A 13,294-nucleotide genomic window follows, 5' to 3' on the forward strand; every position below is an offset into this window, starting at 1 on the left:
TAAAAAAAGAAAAGGAGCAAGTGAAAAGTTTCAGCTACACAACCTGCTGTACCTGAAAGGGGGTTGGGGGAAAAATAAAGGGGTGCACAAATATTTGCTTCTAAAAGAGAAACCAGCAAATACCATGTTTTTAAAGGAACAGGGAGCAGTCAAGTTATGAGTTGAAATCCAGGAGTGACGCAGTTAGCATTAATACTGCATTAATGTCAATGTTAGAGGTGGGCGAGCCAATAAATTAGCAGGGAGAGCCAAGCCAAGCCAAAGGTCTGGCTTAGCTTTAAGATCCTGTGTATGAGCTGAGCCCTGAAAAATGTTGGCAAGTAAATCATCAATCAATCAATCATGATTTATGAAGTGCAGCCTATCACCCGATGGGTATCCAGGCACTTGCAGGTCCTGGAGGCTTATTTGAAAAGCCAGGTCTTGAGGGCCATTCGGAATTCCGGAAGTGAGGTGTTGGTCCAGAGGTGTGTGGGGAGGCTGTTCAATGTCTTCATGGCGATGTGGAAGAAGGAGTATCCTCCACTTCCACTTTGGTAGATGCAGGGAGTATAGGATCTTCTAGATGGTTGGTGGACGTTCAGGCAGTGGTTAATGTAGGTGGGTCCTTGGTTGTGTAGAGCCTTGTGTGCATGGGTCAGCAGCTTGAATTGGCATCTCTTCTGCAAGAGGGGGCAGTGGAGTTGCCAGAGGTGTAGTGTGATGTGGGTTCGCTGGGGAAGGCCAAGGATGAGTCTGGCTGCGGTGTTCTGTATGGCCTGAAGCCTCTGTAGGAGGCGTGTGGTGAAGGTTAACAACTGTAACCAGAGTCTCCCCTAATCCAGTGGATATGTGATGCCAGTAAGTAATATCTGTGATCTGTTTTCCATGTATTGGGTATAAATCGTTACAGGTCTATCGTCTACCAAGACATCACATATATTGCATTAGACTCACTGTGATTGCGATAGCAACAATTGAAGACACTTTTGTTCCTTAGGCACATTACTTTTTGTGTAAATCTGTGGTTTTCTTTATATATAGGGAACGATAAAGATATTAATAGTTATGTTAATCAGTGTTATAAATATGTGTGTATATTTTTATAAAATGTGAATTAATTTATCACAAAGAATAAGAGAAAAAAATCAAATGAAATAAAAAAAAATATTTCTATAAAATATCAGTTCTTTGTATGTTTTGTATTTAGATCTATGTTTGGAGGCTACATTTTGTATTTTCAGCACTTTGCCCGGTGCACCACTATTTTTCAAATATGTATTTTCCTTGTTAGGGTATTATCCTTTTTATTGTGTGTGGTGATTCCTACATAAAGGGTGTTGTTGCAGTCCAGTTAGCTGGTGATGAGGGCTTGTGTTGCGGTGCGTCTCATGTGTAGGGGTAACCTCTTGAAGATTATACGTAGCATGCACAGAGTGAGGAAGCAGGAGAAGAAGATGGTGTTGATCTGTAATTTTATGGTGAGTTTGTTGTCAATGATGATCCTGAGGTTTTTTGTGTGGTTGGAGGGAGTGGGTGTGGGTCGTAGATCTGATGGCCAGCAGGTGTCTTTACATGTGTTGCTGCGGTTGCCAAAGATTAGTACTTCTGTCTTGTCTGTGTTCAGCTGCAGGCAGTTGCTCTTCATTCAGTCCGCAACGTTTGTTATGCATCTGTGGAAGTAGGTTCTGGTGGTGGGGTCGTCAGTGAGTGAAAGGATGAGTTGGTCGTCCTCTGCGTAGGAAATTATGTTGAGACCAAGGGATCTGACGATGTTGCCAGCACGGTCACATATGCTTTGAAGAGCTTGGGGCTGAGGGATGAGCCCTGGAGGACACCGCAGGTGATCTCCTTGGGTTCATAGTTGAAAGGTAGGACGTGGATCCTCTGGGTTCTTCCGGTGAGGAAGGAGGTGCTCCATCTGCGAGCATCCCGATGGACCCAATGTGGTGGAGTCTTTTGATCAGCCTGTGGTGGGATATAGTGTTGAAAGCTATTGGGAGGTCAAGGAGGATCAAATCTGCTGTTTCTCCTGAGTCGAAGAAGGTTTGGATGTCGTTGGTGACTGCAATCAGGACGGTTTTGGTGCCCTGAATGCTGCGGGAGCCAGATTGAAAGGCGGCGAGTAGCTGGTTCTGCTCCAAGGTGTGTCATGAGTTGATTGTTGATGATCTTTTCCAGTACCTTTGCTGGGAATGGGAGCAGGAAGACTGGCCAGAAGTTTTTGAGTTCACTGGGGTCGGCTGAGATTTGTTTGAGTAGTGGTTTGACTTTGGCGTGTTTCCAGGTGTTGGGAAATGTTGCAATGATGACAGAGGTGTTGAGTAGGGTGGTGAGTTCCTGGCCGAACCTTTTGTTTCCGAGGTTGAAGATGAGGTGAAGGCATGGGTCTGTAGGAGCTCCCGAGTGCATGGATTTCATGATGGAGGTGGTGTCCCGAGTGGAGAGGGTGCTCCAGGTGGTCAGTGTGTGGTGTGTGTCGATTATGGTGGTGGCATATCTGTCAAGGAAGTCCATAGGCATGGGTTGGGGTTAGAAGTATCTTTATTTGGTTGCAATCTTGTCGTAGAAGAAGTTGGTGAGGTTGTCACACGGCTCCTGTGAGGGTGTGAACTTTTCGCTGGCAGCCGAGTTGGAGAATTCCTTAACAATGTTGAAAAGTTCCTTGGTGTTGTTGGCATTAGTTTTGATGCGTGCTGTTAGAGGTGTCCTTGCTGGCACGCCATGCCCTCTCCAACTGAGTGCTGTCTCGTTTTGCTGTTCTGAGTCCCTGGGCGTACAACTAGGCTTTTGGAGGATTTTTTGTGGATGTTGCTCTTGATGCGGACAATGCACAATTGGTGCATTTACGTTTTTCATTCCCTGTACAAGGTTGGTGGCAGTAGCAGGGTTGGAGATGTTGAGGGTGTTTGCTCAGCTGGTCTCTGAAATTTTGTTCCACCTCCGGTGGGGGCGTCATTTATGTTGCGGGTGGTGGTGCGGGGGCTAGAGATGCTGAAGCATATAATAGAGTGATCGGTCCATGTGAGTTCTGTTACATGGCTGTATTTGACACGGTTGCTAGAAGTGCAAATTGAGCCTGTGTGTCCTGCTGTGTGTGTAGGCTCATGGTCGATCTGGGTCAATCAGAGGCTGCTCATACTGTCAGGGAGGTGTGCTGTGTTTTCGCTGTTGGGGTCACTGAGGTGGAAATTTAGGTCACTGAGGAAGATGTAGTCCTTGTAGTCTAAGACTAGGGGCGCAATGAAGTCTGAAATGGTGTGCAGAAGCTGGAGCTCAGGTCTGGGGGTTGGTACGCGAGGGTGCCTCTGATGGTTGTCTTGTCATCCGTGTGGCGCTTGAAATTGAGATGTTCCATGGGTTGTTGGCATCATCGGTAGTGGAGGTTCACTGTATGGTCTGTTTGTGGATGATGGCTGCTCCTACTCCCTGCTTGCTGGTGCGGTACTGGTGAGTGATTTATATTTGTCTGAGATCACTGTGGCAATTTCTGGGGAACATGTGGGGCTGAGCCAGGTCTCAGTGAGAAAGACGATGCTGGGTGCGAGGGTGGCGATGAGGTCCAATAATTCAGTGAAATGCTTGCATAGTGAGTGTGTTGAGAAGGGCACATGAGTGTTGCTGTTTTTGTTCAGGTGATTTCTGTGGTTTGTTTGGGGTGGGGCTGGTGTGTGTGCGCAGTGGCAGGTGAAGTGGCACTGGGTGCAGGTGAAAGGTCCTACCGTGAATGGTGAGTCGGCATGGTGGCAGTGTTTGTTGCTGCGTCCAGGGTCGAGGGTGTAGAGCTCCGCTATGGTGTATAGGATAAAGAAAAGGATCCAAAAATAGTTCCTCTGATTCTAACGCAAGAGTGGCTCCTCTTTGCTCTGTCTTCGCAAGGTTTCCATGCTACAAATCCAGCTTGGTGTCTCTAATTGAATGTAGCAGTATTTTGAGCTGGATTCATACCCTAGAAACCTTGCTAAAACTAACACTCTCTTTGTTGAGTTGTGGGTAACAGAGGAGCCACTCTTACATTAGAATCAGAGAGACTATTTTTGGATCCTTTTCCCTATGGGGTCTTTACAAAACACTGACGTGGAATATTGCAAATGCAGTTTTGCCATAAGTGGCAACACGGAGATTTTTGCTCCCTGGAGGTATCAACCTTGAATTATTCATTTTGATACGCGATTAGCAGGTATTGGATATCCTTTTTCTAAACAATGTGAAATAATTCTTGTTGCAAATTGTGTCCTTGGTGGCTCTAAAATTATTTTTATGTCTCCTGATGATGACCTATTGAATTTCAAAGGTCAAAATGCCATCAACGATTCTCTGGCTAACTGGGATCAAGCATTGATTACATTATGTTCTCATCCTAACACAGACACTTCTCATTGTAATGTCTATTTCCTTTTTTTTGCCTTTGTTCTTCTGTTTACACTATATATATTGTGTATGTTTTGTATGTGTAACAATGCAAGCACACATTGTTTGTTTATGAATATATGGTTGTATGTGTTGCAAATATCTCTTTCAATAACAAAATATTTTTTTTTTACTTTAAAGCAGTTTGTTGTGGGTACCTTTTATTTTCCATTTTTAGCTACTTCTTTTTTGTTCAATTTCTTTTTGTTAAATTGTTTATACTTTTAGAAAGTGGACATTTCTCTGAACTTACTGCTTTGTATGCCTTGCAGCCTGTCTCCAATACACATCTGGGTTGGGTGACAACTACACTTTGTGCACTTCCCCTAGACAGCCATAAACACCGGATGGATAGGTGTGTTTGAGGATCCATTTACATATATCTGCATGCTGATGGCCCTGTCTGGGCAGTATGGAAGGAAGGGGCTAACACTTCACTGAATAGGTAGTACCCTGGCCCCACATAAAGGGCTATTTTATCCTTATAGATAGCCTGGCAGACAGGGTTGAATTGAAAGGAGGACCTGTTCACTTCAAGGAGCTGCTTTGAAGCCCACCCCACACATCAAAGGCACTTTTGGGTATAAGTACTGGGTCTCCTCTAACCCCCTAAAACCAGAGACTACTGTACTTGTAACTGAAGCTCTGCCAGAAGAACTGATATGCTGCTTAATGGACTCAACTGGACTGCTGATCAGGAAGACCTACTTTTCTGCTTGTTGCCCTATTGCCTACTACTCTCTCACTTTACTGAAGGAGAGCTGGACTCTGCCTTCACTCCAAGTATGTTCCAAGGACTTGCTGGTCTGCCTCCTGTTGCTTCAGACTCAAGAATATCAGAGTCTCAACGCCTGCTCCTGGGCCTGGCTCACTGGAAGTGGCCCAGATACTTGCAACACGTGCTTCAACTCATCTCCTGCCTGCGTGTAGCAGAACCATCACATCGACCCAGTTGTGCAATTCAAATTGGCACATTACATCGGAACCAGCGTTTACCTCCAGAGATTGGACAGTGTTCTCTGCCTCTGTAACTTGGAGAGATCGACGCATCCCCTCGACTCCATGGAGAATCCCGGTGCATAGCTGGACACCTCTCAACTCCATCACCAATCTACAGAACTAAGGCATTGTCATTAGCGCATGGAGAAAATTAAAGCATCCTTGACTTGCGGGATTGGCATACATGCATCTCACGACGCATTTTACTGTGGAGACCAGGAAGGTACTTTATCCACTGAGGCCTGCATTGGTCCTGTAGCTGGCTGGTTCTCCATCTCTGTTGGCCCGAACTTTGACTTTGCCCTGGTCCAGTGAAACCTCAAGCAACCCCTAAAGCGCTATTTGCTTCTAACTGCTATTTTTCACATATTCTTTTGAAATTCAATATGTCAACTTCTATGCATTGGATTTGTGAGTTTTGATCTTGTTTTATTCATAATATAATAATGTATTTTTCTAAACATGTGTGGAGTCTTTTTGTGGTGTATTCATTGCATTACTTTGTGTGTGTTGCACAAATACTTTACACATTGCCTATTAAGCTAAGCCGGACTGCTCTGTACTAAGCTACCATAGGGTGAATACAGGGTATCTTTAAGTGTGTACTTAGCTTACCTTACTAGAATGGTGTTTCCTGCCTGGACTGCATGCATACCTCAGCCAGCCAGGAATTCCAGTTCTAGTATCAAATCTAACCAGTGTGTTATGTTCTGAATCCTGAGTTTGTGCATCTCCACATTTTTCTATACACTGATTTACACAGTACGATTCATTATCTCTGTATGTACGTGTGATGCAAAGTGCCCTCGGGGGGCGATGCCTCCCCTTTGTAGCAGTTAGTCTAGCTCGCTGCACTCGCTATGCACCAGATGTGGTTGCCAGCTCAACTCCAAAAGTCTTCTCTCTTCTAACTGGGCATTCCTTCAGTTTTTCTGCCCCCAGGTCCAGACTGTTTTCAAATCTAGAGGGGATGCACAAAGCCTAGCTGTCACCCTGACCCAGACGTGTATTCAGAGACAGGCAGATGTTACAAAATGGTTAAAGTAAGAAAATGGCAACTGTCTAATAGTGGCATTTCCAGACATGCAATATAAAACCCAACTTCACTAAAAAATGTGTTTTTAAATTGTGATTCTAGAGACACCAAATTCTAAGTTTCTATCTGCTCCCAATGGGAAATTACATAAGAAGGATGTTTCAAGGCAATTCCCTTGTTAACTTATGGATGAGATAGGCCTTGCTGTAGTGAAAAACAGATTTAGCTGTATTTCACTAACATGACATGTAAAACACCAAAGCACATGTCCTACCTTTTAAATACACTGCACCCTGCCCATGGGGCTACCGAGGGCCTACCTTACAGGAAACTTGTATGTAATAAAAGGGAAGGTTTGGGCCTAGCTTGTAGGTGAACTTTTCAGATCAAAATGTCAGCTTAAAACTGCACACACAGGCTCTGCAGAGGCAGGCCTGAGACAGGTTTGAAGGGCAACTCGCGTGCGTGACACATTCAGTGCTGCAGGGCCACTAGTAGCATTTGATTTACAGGTCCTGGGCACATGTAGTGCACTGTACTAGGGACTCAACAGTAAATCAGTAAATGCCAATCATGGTGAAACCAAATGCCATTACATTTTAGCACTGGTCAGCAGTGGAAAAGTCCCCAGAGTCCTAATATCAGTAAAAAATAAGTTGAGTACACAGTCAAAACAGGAGGTCAGAAGGCAAAAAGAGAGGGGAAATGTGCCCAACGATGCACACCATATTTAGACATGACCACCAGCGCAAAGGTCCTCTTTGTATATGAAAGGGAAACAGTGTCACAGCAGTTGCTTTCAATGTAGTAAAAGTTTGGTGAACAGCTGCTGTTGGTTTATGAGGCTGTCCACCAAACGCTTACCTTTTTAGTTTTTCAAAAGCAAACTCCCAAAAGGGGAGTTTGTATAGAAAAAAACAAAAGAAACTGATGACCCCCTCACACTGGGTGTGTATTCCAGGGTGTTGGAGTCAAGACGGGAAAATAAAGACATTACATTGTCCAACCTACGACATTCCTCCACTGATGGCTCCTACTCCTTTGAGGTAGCACTCCCCAAGAATGAGAAGTGTCCCCCGGGCTCCTTGAAAGTCCTTATATAAAGGTTTCACCAGTAAGCATAATAAAGTAAATGAGAATATTTGTTGTAGATATGCTCATATTTAATCCATCTTGTATTCACAAGGAAATATTTGACTTTAACATAGTCCTCCAAATGTAGATCGTGCACTCAAACAATCCCAATGCATTTCGGCATATCACAAATGCCTTCTTCTGGGGATATATATTCTGTCAACAAAGAAAACAGCGTTGTGCAATTAAATCCAGAAGCGACCTACTGTCCAATACAGCAACAATCAAAAAAGACTCCATTACCATGGTTTCTAAATATTCGACAGTTAGCAAAAAGTTCAAACAGATCATTAAAAGACACTGGGACATTCTCAGGGTTGAACCAGATTTTAACAATATTTTTGACACTGAGCCCATCTTTGCCTACACACGAGCTAAAAACTTGGGTGAACTCATAAAACACTCTAATCTCATCACTACCGAATTCAAAGGAACAGTTCCATGTTGGAATTGTAACCACTGCAACAGTGTTATCAAAGGAACAACCATTAATCATCCCATGAAAGGACACCAAATAAAGATCAGAGCCACGGCGACTTGTGATACATCTAACGCAGTTTACATGTTGAAGTGTCCATGCAGAAAAATTTATGTTGGACAGACTGAGAGAAAACTCAAAACACGATTAAATGAACATAAGTCCAACATTAGAACCAAGCAAGCCAAATCAGCAGTCGCCCAACATTTTCTAGAAGCAGGTCATGGCATCAGCCAAATGCGCTATTGCGCTTTGGAAACCATCACAAAGGAAGAAGGCAAAGAAATTAATAATGAACTGTTAAGGAGAGAGAACTATTGGATTTTTACATTGTCTAGTATGAAACCACATTGTCTTAATGATCGTGTGGAATACTCATGTTATTTATAAACAACTCCGTGACTATGTAGACAGTTTCCAGAATGCGAGAAGTGGTTAGCCCTGTCAGTATATACAGACATTTTTTCTTATGCAAGTAATGTTGATTTCTATATGTTTTCATTTCTATTTTTTTGCAACTAAGTATTGATGTTTGATCCACTTTAAATCATATGATGGTAACTGATTAGCATTATAGAGATCACCGTGTTTTATCTAGTTAGTCCCCTTTAACTGGCTGCATGTTCAACCCTTACGAACTTTATTGCTTTTTTCACACACACATTCAGCCTCGCGGATAACATCACTATCACAACCGTTTTATTCACACTTTACATCCCCTGAGGCTTTCCTTCTGACACATTACCGTTTGTAACGCAGCCGAAGTTACGCACATTGTTTACCGCATGTTCAATCTCAAGCAACTAGTTGCTTAGCAACATCCAGGCATTTAATTACATCCGGGGTTCAGCCACGCCCAGACCCGGCAGAGAACAGCCGCATCCACATTCACCTCGTCCGTGCACGCCACGGTAAGTATTATTTACTAATCGCGCACCGTTCAGTTTACTTCGAGATAGGTTGGCATGATCCCGTTTTGAAGTTAATTAAGCACTACCACGTCATCCTAGTCTTATTTAATGCTTTTTCAAACACGTTTTTCGTTTTTTTGCCGCCATTATTTCACCGCCCCTAACACGCTGCCTTTTAGCACTATCACGGACTCGAGCACCGACAGAAGGCACATTTTCTATCTTTTACGTTGCACTTTTCTTCACAGGTGGTTCACAAGCAAGTCTTGCTCCATATAGTCTTGAATTAACTGTCACTCTTTCTGAGATTAACTAGGTACAACTTTCACACACATTACTTCTTATACTTATATTGTTTTCTTTGTTGACAGAATATATATCACCAGAAGAAGGCATTTGTGATATGCCGAAATGCATTGGGATTGTTTGAGTGCACGATCTACATTTGGAGGACTATGTTAAAGTCAAATATTTCCTTGTGAATACAACAAGATGGATTAAATATGAGCATTTCTACAACAAATATTCTCATTTACTTTATTATGCTTACTAGTGAAACCTTTATATAAGGACTTTCAAGGAGCCCGGGGGACACTTCTCATTCTTGGGGAGTGCTACCTCATTGCATTTATTACGCTCCCAGTCGGAGGGCGATACCCCGGAGCACCACACAGACTTTTGAAACCATTTTCCAAAACTGCAGTGCGTCCAGTAATACCCAATTAGTCCTACTCCTTTGAGCCATCAGAGGAAGCATTCCTAAAAGGTTCATTAGAAGGACACACTCCAGAACTCTTCTGATAAGACCTTTACATTACCTCCCAAAAAGAATAAATCTTTGTCACCATGAAGCCTCAAAAGACTCCATCAATTAAAGACGCATGTTGGCTCTCAGGCAGCCTTAATATTTGCTGATTAAAGAATTACACAGATTTACATTTCTTTCAGGTAGCAGGCACCCTGATGAGGAGGCTTGTTTCTTCCAAAACAGGAGCCCATCATACCTTCCCTTCCACCTGAAGATCGGCATTATCCATTCCCAACCCATTTGATCAGGAAGGTAATTCCCCATAGATCGGCTTTGCAGGCTTTGCTTGGTGTTTGTCATTGCTTCGTATGCCTCATGGAGTCATGTTCACCCTGCCTAATCAGCTCACTTGCAAGGTGCCAATAAAAGACTTGGACCCAATTGGGAACTGTGCAGAGCTAAATTCCAATATGGGAGTCTGTTCCACGCAATTATAAGAGGTCCTGTTGTCCTAGATCTGGACTTACAGGGTGTGGGGGCAACAAACATGTTTTTTACCAGCCTGAAAATCCAGCAGGTAAAATCACTGTGGGAAAATACTGCATTGTAGTCCAGAACCCTCCAATGCCCTTACTCAAACCTCAGACAGGGCATGAAGCCTTATTTACACAAACCCCTCCCAGCTGCCAACATTCTTTACTCCTCACTTCACTCTCCTCATACTGTCCTCCTCACAACATCCCTCTGCACACTTTTATCACAGCCCCCTGCACACTTCTCTCCTGCTCGGAGCAGGTGATAAAAGTTAACCCCCATATACAATGGCATACCATGTGGTATACCAATTAGTAAATCCAGATCGTCATAGCAATTTCCCATTCCGCGGGGTTTAACTCACAATTGCACTGTACTGATGAGTTGTCACTACACAGTACTAGTTAAAACTGGTGCAAATTTACTCTCCGTCAGTACCATGCCACTTGTGATGGGGGCCATGGTAAACAAATTAAAGTGCCAGGGGATAGATTAACAGGGATGAAAGGCCTAATAATCACATGCCATCACATCTACAAATACACAGCAGAGGCACTTCACCGCACTTTCATTACAGCAAAAAACAGAGAGTGTGAGTTTGCATCAGGGTGTATTTATAGGGAGGCAGTGATATTATATCATATTGTCAATTGTATAGCACTTCCTAACCCATCCCTAACTCAAGCCTAATGCGCAGATCTGGCAGAAAAGCTGCTTGTTTTTATTTTCTATATGCTTTGAACCCATTCATAACATCAGGCACTGTTTAAACAAAAACTGAAAGAAAACACTATATATTCTGGCCTCAGGTTACAGCAATGACTCTAATTAATACCCCATCCCTCCAAAACCTGACTTCTTTTCTAATCCCAGGTAACTGTTGCCTTAAGCAAAGTGTATTATACCTCTGTTGCCTGCAGGAAAAGCCTCTATGATCAGAGCATCGTAAGACAGGTGTTGGATTTGCTTTAACGCATGCCATGTGTTGTGTTTTTCTCTGTTTTCCATGGTTTCTTTCTGTCGGCAACGCATTACTATGTCCAGCCTCTTCAAAAAATTAGTTTGGCAGTCAAAGGCTCTTGAAAGCTTATTCTGCTGCCAAACTGAACCAGGGTCTGGCAATAGCAGAATAACTGTGCACAATAGGCTACCAGTGTAAAAACAAATCACAATGAAAACAAAACATTATTTTGTGCACTACTTGTTCCAGTGCTACAATGAGAAACTTGTCACCATACCGTCTACCTTGTGTCTCTTGTGCCTCATTCAAGATTGTCCCTCCTGCAAAACAGGCCAGGCTAATTGCTATATTTACTGTAGGCATTTAGCTAGTACAGAGAATATGGCCATTCTTCTCAAAGGAATTGTGGAGAAAATTGTAACAAACTATGCAGTTTATACTTTTTTATGCTGGGGGCTTGTTAGACTTGTGCATTTAGGCAGGGTGATGCCCAGAGTTTTTGTCTTCACTCCCCTGATTTCTTAACCTGTTTTTGTTCACCTTTAAGACTCTGCACACATTACCACTGCTAACCAGTGCTAAAGTGTTTGTTTTCTCTCCTTTGAATACAGTAAAATTGGCTTACGCTCAATTGGCACATTTAATTTACTTATAAGTGCCTTGTAAAGTTGCACTACATGTATCCGGGGCCTGTAAATAAAATACTACTAATAGGCCTGCAGCATTGATAGCGCCACCCAGTTAAGTAGTTCTTTAAACAGGCCTCAAGCCTGCCATTTCAGTCTGCGTGTGCAGTTTAAATTGCCATTTCAGCCTGGCAAAATTAACATTGTCATTTGCGAAGTTGTGACACAAGACTTGCGTGTAACAGAGGAGTTGCACAGCCCCATGAATATTTGCATCCAATTTAAACACATACTCAGTAGTAAACTCGGGTTCATTCAATTTTTTTTCAATGTTCTATTCATGTTAATCCGTCACGTCCCAGAAATAAAGTTCCAAATTTTCACGCATATTAATTGCTATTGAATTTGCAATGAAAATTAACATTGTGCCAGGCATAAACCTTCCTTTTTTAATAATATTTTTATTGTATTTTCATTTACAAGGTACGTACAAATAAAGACATGTAACATTTGTGGTAAATAGACTCTTATTCTTTTATAGAACATAAAATACGTAACGGTCGTTTTGTTTGTAGCTGTTGGGTGGTAGGTTACAAGTCCCTCTGGGCTAATAGTTTTCGTGACAGCTTTGCGATGGACTTGCACTTTTGGGCCCTGTGCTCGTTACTAAAGCATATAACATGAACATATAACATACAGTTGTTGGCGGCTGGTTGAAGATCGCGTGTGGCTCTGAGCCCGGTAATCGGTGCTTGTGTTATCTATGGTGGCTTTGACGGATCTAGGGCGTTATCTAGTGGTGACCACATCTCTCTGTTGGGTTTCCTCCACGGTGTGTATCTTAGTGCTGTGTTGTCGGCTCCACTTAAGAACGGGGTTTGCTTGTGCTTGTTTCACCCCACCCCTCATCAACCAGTAGCCAAATTTCCTACGGGCCTCAGAACCGAACTGATTTGTGTGGTTGTTATTATAACATATGATATTAAGCGGAACTACTTCAGTCTTTGTTGGAGTGACCTCTTTTCAGGATGTTGCCTATTATCTACTCATACTATTTTTTTGTTTAATTTGAAGGAATACATGTTAGAACGCCATGCGTTGCAAAGATATTTCAAGGTAAATACTGTTCTTTGCCATTTGTTAAGCCGGGTGGCTTCCTATATGGATGTAGCTCACTCATCTCATATAAGAACTGCTCTATGTTGGTGCTAAAAACAACTATTTTATTTTGATTTAAAATAGCGCAGATTCCTGGCACAGGTGGCAATATTGCCAAATGATTGGCACACAGCTATTCAATCTCAGGAGTAATAGAAGATACATTATGAATCACAACTGTAAATTTACAAGTCACATATCCTGAAATCTGGTGCCTTTACACAATAAGTTCAATATTCTGAGACCTGTACATGTGGGAGACCTTACACACGTATATGTTGCAATGTCCCCATATGAAGACGGAAAACGTGCCTTTGGCC

The sequence above is a fragment of the Lissotriton vulgaris genome, chromosome 1_1, assembly GCF_964263255.1.
Source record: "Lissotriton vulgaris chromosome 1_1, aLisVul1.2, whole genome shotgun sequence".
Lineage (NCBI taxonomy): Eukaryota > Metazoa > Chordata > Amphibia > Caudata > Salamandridae > Lissotriton > Lissotriton vulgaris.